This window comes from Adiantum capillus-veneris, chromosome 7, assembly GCF_014529385.1.
Source record: "Adiantum capillus-veneris isolate H3 chromosome 7, ASM1452938v2, whole genome shotgun sequence".
In the NCBI taxonomy this organism is placed as follows: Eukaryota; Viridiplantae; Streptophyta; class Polypodiopsida; order Polypodiales; family Pteridaceae; genus Adiantum; species Adiantum capillus-veneris.
This window is the reverse complement of record NC_140937.1, coordinates 157,215,172-157,231,237: the sequence shown is the minus strand read 5'-3', so window position 1 is coordinate 157,231,237 and position 16,066 is coordinate 157,215,172. Positions and strand designations below refer to the sequence as shown.

The window sequence follows — 16,066 nt, the reverse complement described above, 5'->3', positions numbered from 1 at the left end:
ATACAATTTTCCTTCTTTCATTGGCACACAATTTATATTCCATCAGAGTGAGAACGCAAAAGATAGGGGAGGGAATTCTCATCTTTGACTTAGCATGGACTTTAAGCCATAAGCCACACAACAACCAGAGGTACCCAACATCTAGTGCTACCCCTGAATGTGTATGAATGAAAGTGGACTCAAAAAAGACCAGGTGGAGTGTGAAAATATGTATACCACTTCTTGCATCATCACACACACACACACACACACACACACAAAGAGAGAGAGAGAGAGAGAGAGAGAGAGAGAGAGAGAGAGAGAGAGAGAGGAGTGGAGGAGGAAATAGAGTGCACATGCGGACAAAGAAGGAAAAATGAGACATTTCAATGCCTAATTAAAGGAGACAAGCATGAATCATGAACAATTGCTATCAAAAAATAAGTACATCGTAATTTTAAACCAAAAATGACATTTGTAAGAGCACAAGACCCTATGTGGGATCAAACAGTCCACCCATCCGCTCGTTCATACTATGGATAGAGAAAATCTCACTTTAGTATGAGCTAGCCTAAACACCTTTGTTCCTTACCACATTGCAAATGACACTGCTTGCCTTCCCTCCACAAGCCCAAGCTCTAATATGGATAGAGAGGACACACTTTAGTATGAGCTAGCCTAAACACCTACATTCCTTACCACATTGCAAATGAAGCTACTTGCCCTCCAAGGATTCTATATACTCGTCGATGGTAGGTTATCAACACCAACCAAACAAGTTTAGGCACCACACCTCTTCAGTGACCACATTGGGTGCCACATGGACACAATCGAGCCGGCCCTTGTAGACCTCCCCTTTATTGTTATGCAGTGTGGATTGCTAAGTGGTTATCCAATGATGCCACATATGAACATAAACATGAATCCTCTTTGCAACCATAGAATGTATCAATTACTTCCTTTCAAAGCAATCAATCATGTTGGATCTCTACTCTTAGCATGACTCATAAACATATGTATGGCTCTCTTAGCTCATACCAACACACCTTGGCTATGGCCAAGAAACCAAAACCATAAACCATAATCCAAATTTAGTACAACATATGGCCTTGCAAATTTTGACAACATGTTGGGCAACACAACCATATCTAGAAAAAATAATTCAAGAGCCACATCAGCTATCACAACTATAACCATAACCATAATCATAATGGAAATGTCATACCTTAATCATAAACTAAATCTCACTTGAGACGTTATTCCCATACTTGGAGTTTACTTGCATCCACTACTAGCAAATTCATAATCCATGTCTGATTCCTCGGACACAGTCTTTATGGAATAAAAGTTTTGACTAGTGAGTAAAAACCTTCTTAAAACACCAACTCAAGTTTCCTTCACTCCATGCAAGTGGTATACCATAACCATCCCTCGTCCTCCTTTCACATAGAGCTAATTTGGATTTTGAAACATGAAAATGGTGCATACATGCATATGAACATCCACATATTTCTAGGTTCCATGTATAAAATATAGTCACAAATGACTCCATCACTTTGGGTAAGGATATAACATAATTTTTCCTCTATGCACACAACAAATTTCCTTATTTTTGGGGACATGCATAACACACATTAGGGAGAGTGTATAATTTCATACCAATGCATCAATCTTACCTCAATATTATAGGCTATCACCCTATCACATCACTCACTCATATAAGACTCCTACCAATTTCTATGATGCCAAAAGAAAGTTGTTTTATGAAAAATTGACTATATGACATGGTACAAGTGACCATACATCAAGACATATCTCTTTGGACCTCAAACCAATGCAATCAACTCACCCAAAACATGTATGAACTTCATACATAACTCATGAGTCCATGTGCTACCTCTCTTTGGTAGCACATGAACTTCATACATAACTCAGGAGTCCCTGTGCTACCTCTCTTTGGTAGCTCCCCTATGTGTGTAGGCAAACCCGTACCTCTCTTTCGTAGCTCCTCTATGTATGTAGGCAATCCCGTACCCGAAGTCATTGAGTAACTTGCACTCAAGGCTTAATAATGGCGATTTAAATTTATAGTTTAGCATCTCTAATCAAGGTTAAAATTTGACTAAATGGGCTCCTCCATTGAGGAGTTTATATAATATCCCTCCTTGGAGCTTAAGATCCAAAATATTGACGAGTGCAAAACAACAACAAGCTTTATACTGAACTAACTCTTTATAGAAGCAAAATTTGGGCATGAAACATATAAGAGAAAATGCTCTAAACTATGTGGCTAAGACCATAGCAAATGTTCAGCTTAGCTCTTAACAGTTTATGAGACACAACCAAGACAATGTTTCTACCACATACATGACATCTAAGTAGATCAGGCTTTTTGAATGTCTATGTAAGTGTATAAATGCCATTAGCATATGCCAACATGCTAAACTTGATTAAATAAGAAAGAATTACCATTGTACGCTTTTGATAAGCCTATACATGCCTATGTGCATACATAATCGTGACGTGAGAATGTAGTTTCCATATACAAAGATATAATCAAAAGTAGAGAGAGAAAAGAAGGAAGCTATGGAGTAGAGAGCCCCTTACCATCATTTGAAAGTGATTCGGATTGTTGAAAGGATTCTTGCATTTTAGCAAGATAGTGTTGTTGAGAACTACATAGAGGCTTATGCCACGTGATTACTAATGAACATCTCTATCACCATGGAAAGAGAAGAGAGAGAAATGAGTTTCTTTTTCTTTCTTACTGAGAGATGACACTTCATAGTGGGATCAGGAGCACATAGAGAGAGAGAGAGAGAGAGAGAGAGAGAGAGAGAGAGAGAGAGCGCTTGCTTAAATACCAATAGATATGTAAGTATGGACATATACAAGTATGTGTGAGGGGATTTGGCCTCTATATAGACAACTGGTAGGAGAAGACAGAGTGCTCTACAAATAGGGCACCCACTTTTTTGTAGGAATGTGGAGAGGATTTTAGGGAAGGTCTTCATTTTAGCCTAAAAACAAGTTTTTCTTTATTTGGTTAACTATGATCCCCTAACTTAGGTTCCACCCTTGAATTTTGGCTAGTTTGATTAAATTGAATGGAATATAGGCAACTAATATGACCAGGGCTTCATCATATTTCCTTGGCATAATTACAATGTTGCTTTTTATAGAAATAATTCTCGGTAAAAAATCTCCTTTTTTTTCTAGCCTCACATCCGGTGGGGCTAGAAAAAAAAAATCATCTTAGGGTTAGACATTATCAAAAAGCATGTTACTGCTCAAAAAGCATTAAAAAGCACAAAAAGAAAAAAAGAACATGAAAAGCAGAAAAAAAGTTTTTTAAAAGCTAAACCATAGCCTTATTAGGTCCAATAGAGCTAGGGAACGGTCTTGTTTTTTGTTGAAAGCGTAAAAAAAGCACCAAAAGCAAGAAAAAACAACTTTTTCCAAAACTAAACCATGAGTTTGCCGCACCCAATACATGCTGAAAAGGGTGTTGCTTTCCACTTTAGAATACTACAAGACTTTACAAAAATCAATTTATGTCAAGAGCAATGAAATTAAAATTATGTGTACTCGAAAAACTATTTATTTTATTTTTCAAAGAGACTCAATAATCAAGAGTCTTACAACCTAATTGTAAACACTTTTGGAAATTGTGATTTCTAGAAATGGACAAAATTGAATAGCTCCAAACTTGAAGTTTATGAAGAGGATAACTTTCTTCTACTAGATAACCACCCTACCCTCTATATACTCATCGTCTCAAATTTTCCTTTGTAGCAAAATATACTTATTTGGCATCATAATAGTCTTTACCACATTGAAAATGCCTTACAATAGTTGCTTTTCTAGTTTGGTACAATTTAGGAAAGCCGTGGGAACTAAAAACTGGAGGCCTTTCCTCACTCTATTTTCTCCTACAACATGTCGTGTTGCAAATACAATGTCGAAATGTACACAAAGATGGAGAAGATGAAGGAGTAGCTCAAGAGTACACAACACAAGAAGTAGTAGTCTTGAGTATGATAAACAATCCCCCTTGGAAGTGATCCGATGAACACGAGTTGACACTCCGGTATAGAGAAGTGCTAGACCCTATTTGATTAGTCCACAAAGGGAGTAAGCCCAAAGCTTTATAAAAAGTTTGAACTTCTCACGAGACAGAGCCTTTGTGAAGAGATTAGCAGGGTTGTCTTGTGTATGCTCTATAGGGTTTAAGTGAACGTGGGATCCTCTCGACGTAGTTTGCACCTTAGTGAACAAGCAATAAATAAAGCACAATTAGCACAAGTGGAAAAACGCATGTCAACATGTAACAAAGATGACAAATTAAAATAAAACATGGAACAATGATGACGCACTTGAATAAGACTCCAAAACTTAGCCAAGCTCCAGAAGTAACAATGTAACACCTACAAGGACCTGGTTGTAACACTCTTAGCTCAACACCAAAGACAATTAGTGTAGAAGGTTAAACCATGCATGGAATGTGTGAGGGTGACTATGACTCTAGACTCAAACTCAAAACTGTGATTCACTCGTAATTGTTCAAATGCCATTCGATCAAGTATGTGGCCACGATTAGTACCCTAGATCATGGTTCGTATATTGAAGAGATATATGGGTTGAATCATGATCAAGTATGTGGCCACGATTTTGCGGGAGTAGAGCAAGTATGTGGCCATAATTTTTGGGAAGTTGAATTAGTGAGTGTCGTTTCCTCACATTTTCAACAATCTTAGTGTGCTCATAGAAACGTAGTTATTTTGTATCATGTTTCCATTATTGACATTGGCAATCGGCAAGCTTGTGATTTTTTCGTGGCAATGACCAAAAAAGGGTCAAGTTAAACAAAAAATTCCTTGAATCTTTCAAAATGATAGCGTACAACACAATTCAAGAGTTTATGTATAATTTTTGAAAAAAATTCAAATAGCCACATGTGCTAGCGGTTAATTTGCAACTCACGCTCTCTCTACTATCCCATTCTCTCTCTCTTTCTATGGCTAGGACAAGTACCTTCTTCATTCCCATCTATCAAACGACAACACTTGATTTCCCTTTGATTGCATTCTCAGTCTCTTGTGATGCCTTTGTTTTGCATCCTTTCGTTTCTCTTTGCGTTTTCCATGAGTGCACATATTTCTCTCTCTCTCCCTCTCTCTCTAAGAAAACACCAATACTTGCGATCGTGTTTTTGGGAAGTCTGCATTTTGGCATTTTGTAGTTTGTAGCACTTTGTAGTATTGATGGTCCTAAGGAAAAGCTCCCTTGGATGAAAATGGGTGTAAACAGCTCCTTGGGCTCTTGTTCCTTGCTCTCTCAAGACTGCTTCAGATTCCACACTTGCACGCTACAGTCAATCCTTGCAATGCTTCAAATGCCTTTACAAGACATGCTTAATCTTGGAATCCCTTCTTACAAACTAACAATGGTGGATATCTTCTCTCTCACTACAATTAATGCACCCTCTCTCTTACTTAGGAAACTATCTAGTCAAATGTAGGCAATTGTTGTTCATTCCTAATTGTAACACTTTGTGAAAGTGCTATTTGGGGTACCAAAGTCTACATTGAAATGATGCTCCAAGTCATTATATTGTAACACATTGCAAAAGTACTATTTGAGTAGCAAAGATTGAATTCAAATGATACACCAATATTGATCATTATGTGCAGTGATAGAGGTGAGTTAGGTTCTTGTAATGCATTGTTTTTTTTTGCATTTGGCTACGGGATCTTCGAAATGGCCATAATGCACTGAATTTTGGTCATTTTTGGCAAATGTAACCAAAGTCTTTATAACCAATTGCAAGAGCCAAGCCACACATATTGAAACAGTCAAAGAGAAAATTGCTTGTTTGGAGAACCTATTATTGTAGGCTAAGTCATTTTGAGAAGCAAAGTAAGGAGAACTATGCTAAAGCACACATTAGCACCTGTACATGTACACATTGGAGTTTGAATTGTGCATCGCATTACAACAAGAAGCCTCACATATGCATGTCAGATAAAGCCATTGAATCAAGCAAGCCTTCCACTAATTTAGAACAAAGCATGAAAAAAGTTGTATGCTTTCCTCCCTTCCTTTAAGGGATGTCACGTTAGCATTCTCAAACAAACAAATGATAGAATAATTACGCTTGCTTAGTGGGCAAAAGATGAGGAATAAAGAAAACCAGTTTTGAAGAACTGCTTTGTAATCTTTACCATAAGTGGGCTCTAACTTTAGAAACTCCTTTTAGATGATAAGATTTAATCTTGAATAATTAGAATTTTTGAAGGCCTCTTATGAAAGGAAATGGAGTTATGGCGGAAAAGTTAATGAGCCATTCTTGGTGCAATTAGTATGCTAATTACAAGGAGATTAGAGAGAGATTGAGACTAATGGAAGAAGCAAATCATAAGTAGATTGATAATGAACTAGATGCAAATCATGAGTACAAAGTCTCTTAAAATGCTTGGGATATGAGAGGATACAAAGTGTGTAGCTTAGGCTTCTTCAATAGAGTTGAGAGAGGGCATCTATTGATGTAAGCAGTGATGTCAAATATGTAGGCTTCCAATGTAGAGAGGGTTCTTGCTTGTGGTGGTGGAGATGTGTCACACCCCAACAAGCCTCCTTGTAGGTTTCATAGTAGCACCTAGAGGTACAAAGTTATCCTCCCTTGGAGAATTTAAAAGCACGTTGTAGGACCAAATTCAAAACATCCTCCCCAGAGAATTGTCAACTAGGTGTGGGATCAAAATGCCTCCTCTTGAGAATTGAACAGAACGGTATAGGCCAAATATACCTTCCATAGAGAATAGTACACTAACACTGTTGGGGTATAAAGCCCAATGTGGTCGCCCAGGTAAGTGGGCGGGCTGCCAGGTATGTACACATATTCTTTTGTTAAAACCTAATAAGAACTCACTATGCTCTACACATTACAGTAGAGCGAGTTCACCATATCGTCGTACTCTTCTTCTCGCACTCTCTCTCGCGTCGCACTTCCACTCGTACTCCTTCAACTGGTATCAGAGCTCAGATCGAGGCTCGGGGCAGCACTGCAGGAGGCTAGAGTCACCAACTCAGATTGGAGTGAAATTCGACAGGCAAAGACACGGCCCCAAATCTCGTGGGACGGCCCGTACGGTTTGGTGTTCTCAGAATTTCATTCTGAGGTCATCTCGGCCACCGTTTGGCTTCGACAAAGGTCTACGCAGGCCATTTTCGACTACGTGGTCTCGACGGGTGCAGATCCGACTCTACAAATTTGGGGTTTTCGGCCTACGACTGCAGGTGCTGAGGATATCGCCACTCCCAGAGTGTTGATTTGTGGCTGTCTACACATCGAAGGACAGCTCACAGTTCTTGGAGGCGTGTCACATACGACACGGGCGCATCTACACAAAGACTGTAGGCGACATCCACTAGTTCATCAGGTATCTTGTGTTTGCTGCTTGATATTCCAGATTTCATCCTCACATTGCAGGTACTTCCACATGGGATGTATTGTCAGAGATGATGTATGTCTGTTGAGGGTTTGCTAGCTGTGAGTCACGCAGCAAACAACCGCCGCAGCGGTTACAACATACAGTGGGAAATTTGTGGATGTATGACTTTGTGGGAAGTCTATGTACTGTCAGATTTACTGCAGCCTTTGTTGAGGGTCGAGTGAGGTTTTATTGAGCTGGGGGATTCTCGAATGTTGAGATCCTTTCGGTGATACAGGTCTTGGAGCGATCCCTCGAGCACCCTTAGATAGGCAGCTAGGATGTATTGACTGTGAGTTAGACAGTTGGGATTGCATCTTTGCTTTACTGCCGTTGAGGCATTGTCACAGTCTATGCTTACAAGAAAGTGACACGCCAGTGAGAGACAGTACAGGTGCAGGACAGGTTTACCCGCAGCTTACAGTGTCAGAGAGACAATGTTTTTTGAGCTATTTTTTGAGTACACCAGAGCCATTTTACAAAGGAGATTCTGCCGAAATTTATGCAGAATCTGAAGCTTTCTTGGTTCATTTGACAGGTTGATATTGGTTCAGAGGTCAGTTTACAAGGGAAACTCCGCCGAAATTTTCCCAGGAAAGTAAACTACTGTGAAGCGTAGCTATGGCTGGATCACAGGACACTGCTCTTTACAATATCAAGAAGCTGGATGGAACCAATTTCCCATTGTGGAAGAAGCAGATTTGGCACATGTTGGTACAAAAGAAGCAGATAAAACCTATAAAGCTCAAGGGGATAAAACCAGAAGATATGGACGAAGATGAATGGAGCGAAATGGATGAATTGGCACTTTCTACCATTATGCTGACTTTGGCAGAAAGCGTTTACTTCAATGTAGCAGACGAGATGTCGGCTTATGAAGCATGGACAAAGCTGAGTGATCTTTATGAGAAGCAGAGTGCAGCTTCACAGGTATACTGGCTTAAGAAGCTTGTTGACTTGAAGATGAAAGAAGGGACACCTATGTCCAATCATTTGAATGAATTCAACACCATCTACAGTCAGTTGTCAGCTCAAGGTGTCAAGTTTGATGAACCTGTTAGAGCTATGTTCCTGTTGATCACATTGCCGGAAAGTTGGGACACTTTTCGCACAGCTTTGATTAATTCTGCACCTCCAGATGGTTGGAACATAGCAGGTGTAGAGGGAAGTCTGCTTACTGAAGAAACCAATAGAAAGACAATGGACAAAGGCAAAGGAACAGCCTTAGTTGTCAGGGGAAGGACCAAAGAAAAGTACAAAGGTGGAAAGAGGAATCAGTCTCGTAGCAAGTCCCGGAGTGCTAAAGGCAAGAGTGACGTAGAATGCTACCATTGTGGCAAGAAGGGTCACATGAAAAGAGAATGCAGAGAATGGAAAGCAGAAAAAGGCAAAGAGAAAGGTGAAGACCATGGTGAGAAGAACAAGTCCTCAGTGAAGATTCAAGAAATAAATGTGACAAACACTGTTGCAGAGGATGACAGTCTAGTGTCAGGAGACATCTACTTCTTGAAGAATACAATGGACTCAGCTCTTCTTACAGCATCTGATGGAAATGCACTGAGTGACTGGATTATAGACTCAGGGGCATCACTTCATGTGTCTCCAAACAAGGAGTGGTTTACTGCTTATGTGACCACTAAAGATCATGTTCGGCTAGGCAATGGGCAGACATGTGAGATCTTAGGTGTTGGAGATGTTCAATTGAAGTTTCAGAATGGCTCTTCTTTCACGCTGAAGAATGTGAGACATGTTCCCGCAATTACAAAGAGCTTGATCAGCACAGGTTTACTTGATGATGCTGGCTACGTCACCACTTTTGGACAGAACATGTAGAAGATATCCAAGGGTTCTATGACAGTAGCACATGGAGTAAATTCTGGAGGACTTTACATGATTTATGTATCAAATGTCTCTAAAAATGTAATCAATGTAACCGAGCAGCCGAACGTTTCTTTGTGGCATAGCCGGTTAGGACATATGTCCAAGAAGGCAATGGAAATCTTGTCTCGTTCTGTTTATTTGCCTGGCTTTTCATTTAATGATTTTGAATTTTGTGAACATTGTCTGTATGGTAAGCAAACACAGCAGCCACATGAGCATAGAAGCAGTAGAAGAGATACACAGTTGGCACTTGTTTATAGTGATTTGTGTGGACCTATGCCTAACCTATCTCTAGGGGGGGCTTCTTACTTTATGACATTTATAGATGATTACTCGAGGAAAGTATGGGTTTACTTTCTCAAGCACAAGGATAAAGCGTTTAGTGTTTTCAAAACGTTTGTGACACTTGTGGAGAATCAGAGTGGCAAGAAGCTTAAATGCTTACGCACTGACAATGGTGGAGAGTATGTTTCAAAGGCCTTTCAGGACTTTTGTGAGTCAAAAGGTATAAAACGTGAACTGACTGCTCCTTACAATCCTCCTCAAAATGGTGTTGCTGAGAGGATGAATAGGACCATACAAGAGAAGGTCAGAAGTATGTTGTCTAATGCACAGCTGCCAAATGGGTTTTGGGCTGAAGCTGTATCAACAGCTGTTCATGTTGTAAATAGATCTCCTAGCAAGGTTTTGCAGAAGGATTCAGTGCTAGAGATGGTATGGTCAGGCAAAATGCCCTCATACAAGCATCTCAGAGTCTTTGGCTGTGAGGCATATACTCACGTTCCAAAGGAATTTAGGAACAAACTTGAGCCAAAGAGTAGAAAGTGCATCTTTCTAGGCTATGGTAATTCTGGTGAGATGGGGTACAGACTTTGGGATCCCGAATCCAGAAAGGTTGTCCGCAGCAATGATGTTCACTTTAATGAATCCAAATATCATTCTAAACCAGAGAGGGTTGAGGAGATTAGAAGATTTGTCTTCCAAGAAGATGGACCTGCACGTGCAAGACAAAATGTCAGGGCTCAAGAGGAGCAAGGACAGGATAGAGTGGAACCACAGGTTGTGGCTGAGCCTGAGCCACCTATTGTGCATAGATCTGGACGTGTCACGCGACCTCCTGATAGGTTTGTTCCATCTATGAACTATGTCATGTTGACTGATTGCAATGAGCCTTCATGTTACAAGGAAGCAGTGCAAATGAAGGACTCCGGGAATTGGCAATTGGCCATGCAGTCAGAGATGACAGCTCTGCATAAAAACCAGACATGGAAGCTAGTTAAATTACCACAGGGCAAAAAGGCTCTACCCTGTAAATGGGTTTACATGTATAAGATCACCGCTCATGATAGTCAGCCAAAGTACAAAGCAAAGCTTGTTGCCAAGGGCTTTAAGCAAGAACAAGGCATTGACTTTGATGAAGTCTTCTCTCCGGTGGTCAAGATGACTACATTGAGATGCTTTCTTGCATTGGTTGCCATATTAGATTTGGTGTTGCACCAAATGGATGTCATTGCATGGTGATTTAGATGTGGAAATTTACATGCAGCAGCCAGAAGGGTTTGTTGAGAAAGGCAAGGAAGATTGGGTATGCCAGTTGTTAAAGAGTCTTTATGGCTTAAAACAATCACCGAGGGCATGACAAGTTTATGCTTTCTCAAGGCTACAAACGTAGTGAGTTCGATCACTGTCTATATACAAAGAAGGCTAAGGATGGTAGTTGGCTGATCCTTATTTTGTATGTGGATGACATGTTGATTGCTAGCAAGCACTTGGAATAAGTTTCAGCTTTGAAGTCAAAGATGGCAAAATCGTTTGACATGAAAGACATGGGTGAGGCAAGTCATATCCTTGGTATGCGCATTGAGAGAGACATATCAAAGAAGTTGATTTGGTTATCTCAAACAGAGTATATTGACAAGGTTTTGGAACGTTTCAATATGGAGAAGGGAAAGGCATTGAGTGTTCCATTGCCACCATATGTGAAACTTAGCAAACAAGATTGTTATGTGTCTGAGGAAGAACAGGCTGAAATGGATAAGATTCCATATGCGTCTGCAGTGGGTAGTTTGATGTATGCAATGATTGCTACTCGCCCAGACATTGCATTTGCAGTGGGAGTAGTAAGTCGATACATGTCAAACCCAGGCAAGAAACATTGGGAGGCAGTGAAAGGAATATTGACATACCTGAAAGCTACAAAGAGTATGCGTATATGCTATGGGAGTCAGGAGCTAAGTGTAAAGGGTTTTACAGACTCAGATTATGCAGGTGACTTAGACAACCGAAGGTCTACGTCAGGGTATGTCTTTACATTGGCTGGTGGAGCAGTATCATGGCGTTCTAGATTACAAGATTGTGTTACTCAGTCTACTACAGAGGCTGAATATGTTGCAGCATCAGAGGCATGCAAAGAATCAATTTGGCTTAATCGACTAGTAACAGATTTGGGAATCAAAGAAGAGATGCTTGTGTTATATTGTGATAGTCAAAGTGCTATACAATTGGCTCGCAATCCAGTTTATCACTCAAAGACAAAGCATGTGGATCTGAAGTATCATTTCATCAAGGAAATGCTCGAGGATAAGCAACTTCAGCTTGTCAAAGTTCACACCACAGAAAATCCTGCTGATCTACTTACAAAAGGACTTCCCTCAGAGAGCTTTGCGCATTTTTGCAAGCAGTTAGGTGTAGGGTAGTACATCACTTCTCTACATCTCTTGTATATTAGCTTGTACAGTAGCTTCTCTCACACTTAAAGTACCACATTGGACTTTAAGTGGGAGGTTGTTGGGGTATAAAGCCCAATGTGGTCGCCCAGGTAAGTGGGCGGGCCGCCAGGTATGTACACATATTCTTTTGTTAAAACCTAATAAGAACTCACTATGCTCTACACATTACAGTAGAGCGAGTTCACCATATCGTCGTACTCTTCTTCTCGCACTCTCTCTCGTGTCGCACTTCCGCTCGTACTCCTTCAAACACCCCATTGGAAATATTGAAAGTACTTTGTGTTATGCTTTGTTGGCAATGACGATTGGAAAGTGTTGTCATCGTGTTTTTTGATGCTTCCCCTTCCCTCCAAACGTTTCTTCAAAATCGTCAAAGTAGATGCCGATGGGGCATAACTCGTGTCACAAATTTTGTGCAAATGTGTACAAGTGAGGATGGTCTTACCCGTTGTCGGGCAGTGTCCGATCCTTGTACAAATTTTGTCATCTTGATGAAGCCAAAAGTGTGTGTCAAAAGTAGATGCCGATGGGGCATAACATGTGTGTCAAATTTTGTGCAAATGTGTACAAGCGAGGATGGTCTTACCCGTTGTCGGGCAATGTCCGATCCTTGTACAAATTTTGTCATGTTGATGAAGCCAAAAGTGTGTGCTTTGTGTCCAATGCAAGAAGTGAATGCAAGTGGTTGTGCTTTGTATCCGTGCACATGTGTACGTATGCATATATTTTTTGATTCTCTCTATGCATGACGCACGATAATCTAGTGTAGTTCTCAACCAATGATATCGCATACATGCCATGATTGTGCCAACAAAATGTCTGTGAAGAGAGGTCTCCCAATGATAGTGTCTTATCCCTTGTACAAAGACATAGCTCATCATATGATCCAAGTGACAATCAAATTTGGAATACATACCAATGTAGGATGATGACACTTGGCTAGGAAACAAGCTTTGGGTAGGCCCGGACTATGGCTGTAGATTCAAAAAACTAGTGGGGCACTCCCCTTTTAGGCTTATGTTGGTGTGGATGGACTCAAGAAAGATCTTTGTGCGTGAAGCTATTTGACACAAGGCTAAGGTTTAAAATTGACGAACACCTTAAAAGTGAAAATCTGTTAGCGTTGGGTAGGCCCGGACTATGGCTGTAGATTCAAAAAACTAGTGGGGCACTCCCCTTTTAGGCTTATGTTGGTGTGGATGGACTCAAGAAAGATCTTTGTGCGTGAAGCTATTTGACACAAGGCTAAGGTTTAAAATTGACGAACGCCTTAAAAGTGAAAATCTGTTAGCGTTGAGTCGGCAAGGGTCGACAATAGATGGTTAGTGGCTAATGATTTGGCAACCAAATTGGCAACACAAGTGTTGTTATGAAGGTTGCACCTTGTAGCCAGGTGTCGGCAAAGGGTGACGTGTCTCAGAGCTGTATACAATGGTGGGCTACATGTACCGAGCAAGTGATAATGAGAAGTAGTTAACCAGCTACACATTTGTAGATGTACTTGGTGCGTGCGAGCTTGGACAGTGGGGCTCTATTAAGGATGCCAACACAAGTGCATGCAAGAAGATGGGAAGTACCTTTTGTTTTCTTGCACTTCCAAAAGAAGATTGATGATAGAGCCCAAAAGATTCAATCAAGACGAACATGAGCTCGTTGTTGCCTGCGCCCCCCCCCCCCCCCCCCCCCCCCCCCTGCCCTAAAGTGTGGGTTTTGTCATAAAGTCTGTGTGAAGGAGGGAAGAGGTGGAATTATCCCACATGTAATGGGTCAAGATATAGAGCTACTTAAAGCTCACTTTCATGAATAAGAAACACATTTCAAGTTTGCACTACATGCTTGTCTATGGTGAGCCTGGCTTAGCTAAGTCAATACTCAAGATTGTGTTTATGAGTCCAAGCTAATCTATCTTGGAACCTAATTCACTCAAGAGTGATAATCTTGCTTACACACACTCACACACTTGCACTATGTTTCTCTATCACCCACCTTAGCTAGCACGATCCCATTCCCGCCAAGTGGTATCAGAGCTATGGTGTGCTAGCTAGGCTCATTGCTATGCATTTGTATTAGTTTTTGAATAGTATCTCCTAATTATCATTAGGTTCCGTGGTGCTTTCTCTTCTTCTCTCCCCATTGCATACCTTATGACTAATTAGCATCAATTGGATAGTGTGAGCACGTCTTTGGGTTTTATTCCCTTTGGGCCACTACTCTCCTAGCTAATTACAAAGCTAATTGGCATTAGGCTTCACCATTAGGTGTGTTTCGCATTGATCTTCTCATGTCATCCTGTGTGGATACCAACTTATCATCCTTAGTGGATATTGCATCTTCAATATTTTGTCCTAGTCCAAATCCCAAGGGGAGGATTGTAAAGTGTGGGTTTTGTCCTAAAGTCTAAGTGAAGGAGGGAAGAGGGGGAATTATCCCACATATAATGGAGTCAAGTTGTAGAGCTACACTTAAAGCCCACTTTCATGAATAAACAACACAGTTCAAGTTTTCACTACATGTTTGCCTATAGTGAGCGTGTGCTAAGCTAAGTCAATACTCAAGATTGTGTTTATGAGTCCAAGCTAATCTATTTTGCAACCTAATTCACTTGAGTGATAATCTTGCTTACACACACTCACACACTTGCACTATGTTTCTCTATCACCCACCTTAGCTAGCACAATCCCATTCCCATCACCCCCCCCCTTCTTACAGCTTGCGCTGCACCTGCTCCATCCCGTGCACTGTCCCCTACCCTTGTTCTTGTGCCCGCGCCCTCGCTGCCCCAACCCATCCATCCCCCCTGCTGATGCTCGCTTGCTGCCCCAACCCGCCCCCTCCTCATCTGCCTTCCCTCGCGCCTGTTTGCCCTTGCTGTCCTAGCCCGTCCCTTGCCCGCAACCCTCCTCACTCCCCGGCTTCCATTCCCCTTTTGCCTCTTGCCTACGTGTAGGCTGTTTTCTTTGGCCAATTGGTGATCGCCTCGACGCTAATGCCGTCCCCTTCTCTTTTTGGCAGTAGACACAGAATGGTGGCCTCTGCTCCACCTCAAAGGGACTTTATAGAAGCCCCCTCGCCTGACACCGTGGAGCTGACCCTTTGACTTGCTCTCTCACCTGAAGAGCAAGCGAGCTTGATGGCCAAAGTGGAACGCTTCCAAGCCACTTCAGTTATCTACAAGATCATTGGCACTCAGTCCAGTCGGGGCGAGGTTCGGGATCTACTCCAAGTCCACCTTCTCTCCGATGTGGGCAAGATCACCGATGTCTAGATCCTACTACCAGATAGAGTTCGAGTCTCCAGAGATGATGGCCAAGGTGATTTGGATGAGCGCACCCGGCATCCAAGCAGCTCGAGCTTACTTCAGACGAAGGCATTGTGGTTTTGAACCTACTATAGATGTGCTTGAGAAGGAGACCGACTTGCCTGTTTTGTTTTGGTTCCGGCGAGAGTACCTCTCTCTTCTTCTGGAGTCTCCGTGCACTGCAGCTTCAGTTGTGGCCAAGGCCCTGGTTTACCTACTGTGCGAGTTCTTGTTCGAGAAACACACTTGTTGGATCAGACTAAGTGTAGAGTATTTGGGTCTCCCGAATCAGTGTTTCATTTGTAGACAGATGGGCCATTTAGCAAAGGGCTATTATCGCAGGTGATCTCGACTCACAATGCATGCACAACCTCCCAAGGCTAAGCATGCCCATCAGCTAGATGCATAGGACGCACAAGTTGGTACCTCGACAAACACCGACGATCAGACAGCTGATGATTGGCAGCAGGTGCTTGATTGATGCTGACTGGGACATGCTCGCTCCACTGCTCCCCCTAGTGGCCGACCTCTTATAGCTCAGCAGCAATCGGTTCCAACAAGAAACAGTTTCTTTAGTAGGACCTGCTTGAGGAGGCGCCATCCACTTAAGATCCTCCGCCTCCACCTCCTCCTTCCTCAGACACCACCGCTCTGCCTCCTCCACCCTCATCCCCGCCTCCCATCCC

At 41.8% G+C, this 16,066-nt stretch overlaps 1 pseudogene; it reads right to left on the bottom strand.

Annotated features, from left to right (window-relative positions):
- The window catches only part of LOC147454897 (uncharacterized), a 172,050-nt pseudogene that overhangs the window by 68,259 nt on the left and 87,725 nt on the right, over window positions 1–16,066 (bottom strand).